The 4,042-nt window shown below is 44.6% G+C and overlaps 1 long non-coding RNA gene across 1 annotated transcript; it reads left to right on the top strand.

Moving 5' to 3' along the window:
* The first annotated feature begins 419 nt into the window (after positions 1-419).
* Positions 420-2,897, top strand: LOC128409191 (uncharacterized). The gene is made up of 2 exons (XR_008329198.1): positions 420-2,615; positions 2,671-2,897. It is a non-coding gene; the product is annotated as an uncharacterized LOC128409191 (long non-coding RNA).
* Positions 2,898-4,042: the final 1,145 nt, after the last annotated feature.

Consider the following 4,042-nt stretch of genomic DNA (forward strand, 5'->3'; position numbering starts at 1 on the left):
CTAATACTCTTTTAGTACTAGATTCTGGCTCCTGTAACGTCAGTACTAAGTCATCTGCAAAAGCTTTCAATTTGTACTGTTTGGCTCCGACCTGTATACCTTTAATCAGACGGTCCCTTCTGATCATATTTAGCAAGACCTCCAGGACCGAAATAAAAAGCAATGGGGAAATTGGGCAGCCTTGTCGTGTCCCTTTCTCTATCTTAAATTCCTCTGTCACCACGTTATTAACTATTAATTTGGCCTTTTGTTCTGAGTAAATTGCACTTATACCATTTTCAAACCCTTGACCAACCCCCATCCCCTGAAGATTTTTCTTCATGAAACTCCAAGAAATATTATCAAAGGCTTTCTCCGCGTCCACAAATATCAAAACTGCCCTGGTATTAATATTCACTTGTAATTTTTCTAACACGAGAAAACAATCCTACTCTCGCTCTTGTTCTGATTTAGTTCTTCAAACTCCTGAAAGACAGTGACACAGCTTCCTATAGACAATACCATCAACTATTCTGAATAAAATTTGAATTTTGAATGGGCACCACTTGAAACTTCCCTCAGCCTCAATCCTGCTCTCAGTTTCTCCTTCCCTTCAGCAAGGCCTTCACTGGTCATAGAGTTGGAAGCTCCAGAATCCCTTTCCTTCCTTACCTGATCCAGGCTCTTCCCATAAATAAAAGCACTCGCCTCTCTCAGAGCCATAGCTAGGTGATTTTGTGCGCCTGGCAGAACTGTCCAGATTGCACCCCCAACCATGGACAAATTAGCTTTTCTTTCCACCTCTCCTCCAACCCCTCCACCCATTCAATTCACCCTCTATTAAAAACTGCTGTGAACAAAAATTGCCCTTTTCCCTTATGGGGTATCCAAGAGCCCATATAGAGTCCTTACATAGGTTCCCTATTGGTAGGAGAAGATAACAGAGGCCAACCAGAGAATATTGAGAAGCAAAGCAGCTAGTAAGCTTGATCTTTATTGTTCTGTTGCAACAGGGTGCTCCCCTCACCCGCAGGAGAGGAGGAACCCAGAAAAATAGTGCGCAAGGCCTTATAAAGACTTTTGAAATTGCTACCCTGTAGATCAAGACCGGGACGCGGGTGGCGCTGTGGGTAAAAGCCTCAGCGCCTAGGGCTTGCTGATCGAAAGGTCGGCGGTTCGAATACCCGCAGTGGGGTGCGCTCCCGTTGCTTGGTCCCAGCGCCTGCCAACCCAGCAGTTCGAAAGCACTCCTGGGTGCAAGTAGATAAATAGGGACCGCTTACTGGCGGGAAGGTAAATGGCGTTTCCGTGTGCTGCGCTGGCTTGCCAGATGCAGCTTTGTCACACTGGCCACGTGACCTGGAAGTGTCTCCAGACAGCGCTGGCCCCCGGCCTCTTAAGTGAGATGGGCGCACAACCCTAGAGTCTGTCAAGACTGGCCCGTACGGGCAGGGGTACCTTTACCTTTACCTAGATCAAGACCACCCCCAGAAACAGCATACATACATCACAGAAAAGGCGGTGTAAAACAGAAATTTGAATGTTTTTCTCCTGTCTGGCAGGTTACTTGATTGGATTTCCTGGGGAGCCTGGCCCATCTTTTGTAATGATAAATACTTAGTTCCTGGGCCAGGTCACAGGCTCACACCCTATTCATTTCTTAAATGTGCCTTTAAGACAGGATTTGAGAGGAAAGAGACAATGGGGAAGTTTCCCACTTTGACCTTGCAGAGAAAACATTTGCTCAGTTTAGGAAGCAAAATAGTTCCAGGTCGGTCTTCCTGTGCTGATCTATGTACGTGCTTGGTTGGTACACTTATGAACATTACAATATATCTAAGACCTCAAAATTCCTATCACAAAACCTTTTCTTATGAGGCAATAATCAATATTTTTATTTATAGACATATTTATGGACATATTTTTAGCCGATTTTGCGCCTCCCCTCACCTGTTTCCCTGGCAGGGGCCCACCTCACCACCCCTTAGCTACGGCCCTGGCCTCTCATTTTCTCCCTTCCCACTCATTCATCAGTTAAAGGCGGGTGTGAGAGATTGGCGTTAGATCAAGGACCGCATGTTTAGCATGCAAACTCTTACCTTTGAGTGGGGCACACTTCTTAAATCATAAAAGAAGAAGAATAATACCCCATCCATCTGCTGTGTTTCCTCAGCCACTCTGGACGGTTTACAGCATATTTAAAAACATAATAAAAACATCAAGCAGGAGGTTTTTACTATGGAAAGGCCCCAAAATTAGGAGCATTGTAGCATTTGGCACATACAAGAACTTGAGCTCACAGCCTATGAGGAGAAAATCATATTCATGTCCACTTTTGCCACATTTTCTATAACTCTTACCATGCCTCCCCATCGCTCACCTTTTTCCAAAAAGAGTCCGAGTTTGTTTTTCCACTCGTCAGCCTCGGTTGTCATAAGAGAATCAGGGTCAGAGAGGGGAGTAAAGGAAAAATGATCATAATGATATCATTCTACCTCAAAGCCCCACAACAATAATAAACTGTGCCTTGAAGAACGCATCGTTGGGAATATGTCATCTTACTGTGACTTTTTACGCATCGTTGAATGTGATATAATGTGTGCCTTTTCCATTTTTTTGCATCATCTTAATGTAACGTGCCTGTTGCTATTCATGTCTCACTGAAATGAGTCTAAATGCATTCTCCCTGAGATGCCCTTATTGAAATGAATCTTTTCTCTACGAAGTGTACCTCTTTGAAGTGTACCTCTTTTCTCCATGAAGCTATCCTTTTAAAATGTGTTTCCCTTACAAAATGTATTTGTGAATATATCTTAACTGAAATGCCATAGTATGCTGTACTTTTCTGAATGTATCCAAAATGTAGTTTTAAAGAACGTAATAATCTAAGTATTTCAAAATGTATGTACTTGACTCAATATTGTATCCAAAAGGCTGCCAAAACTCTCTCCACCACACTGCCTCCTAGTGGGTCTGCAAACCATACCATGAATGCACACAGACATGAGCTCAAAATAAAGCAGTTTTATTTTCCAAAAAGTATGCAAACATCAGGCTATCATACCTGAATTGATAGCAATGCAGAATAGGATTTCACATTAATATTTTAGCCATTTCCTGAACATCTTCTCAAACATCCAGCCTCACATCTGCATGCTGATTATCAGCACTTGCGGAGGCTTTCCTGTAGATAAAGAAAAACCATTTGCTGTCGTTGTCGTTTAGTCGTGTCCGACTCTTTCGTGACTCCATGGACCAGAGAACGCCAGGCACCTCTGTCCTCCACTGCCTCCCGCAGTTTGGTCAAACTCATGCTGGTAACCTCGAAAACACTGTCCAACCATCTCGTCCTCTGTCGCCCCCTTCTCCTTGTGCCCTCCATCTTTCCCAACATCAGGGTCTTTTCCAGGGAGTCTTCTCTTCTCATGAGGTGGCCAAAGTATTGGAGCCTCAGCTTCAGGATCTGTCCTTCTAGTGAGCACTCAGGGCTGATTTCCTTCAGAATGGAGAGGTTTGATCTTCTTGCAGTCCATGGGACTCTCAAGAGTCTCCTCCAGCACCATAATTCAAAAGCATCAATTCTTCGGCGATCAGCCTTCTTTATGGTCCAGCTCTCACTTCCATACATCACTACTATAACCTGAAGATCAACACATATCACCTGAGCCCTTCAGCAAATTGACACCTCCCAAAAGTCTTTCAACATCCTACTTACCTTATGTTAATCCACTCTTCGCACCACTCCTGTCGCTTCCCGCCACCTCCGCTGCTATTGCTCTGACTCCGTGTCATTGCGTGAGCGGGGACCCTGTTGCAACAGCTTTTTGTGCTGTTTTTTCCCCCTCCTGTTCTTTCAACAAAGATCAGGCTTTGCTTTTTCCAAATCCTGGTGTGGTCTCTTGTCTTTTCTCGATGGGTACGGAGTCTTCAATCGCGCTCCTTCCAAGGTCCTGGTTCTCCTCCTGAGGCAGGGACCCCTTGGGGAGGCAATTAAATATTTATTTCACGGTCTCTGGGATCCCCTCCCTCATGTCACCCTCGAGCCCTTCTGCATGTTGCAAAA

This window comes from Podarcis raffonei, chromosome 2 (genome assembly GCF_027172205.1).
Source record: "Podarcis raffonei isolate rPodRaf1 chromosome 2, rPodRaf1.pri, whole genome shotgun sequence".
NCBI lineage: Eukaryota > Metazoa > Chordata > Lepidosauria > Squamata > Lacertidae > Podarcis > Podarcis raffonei.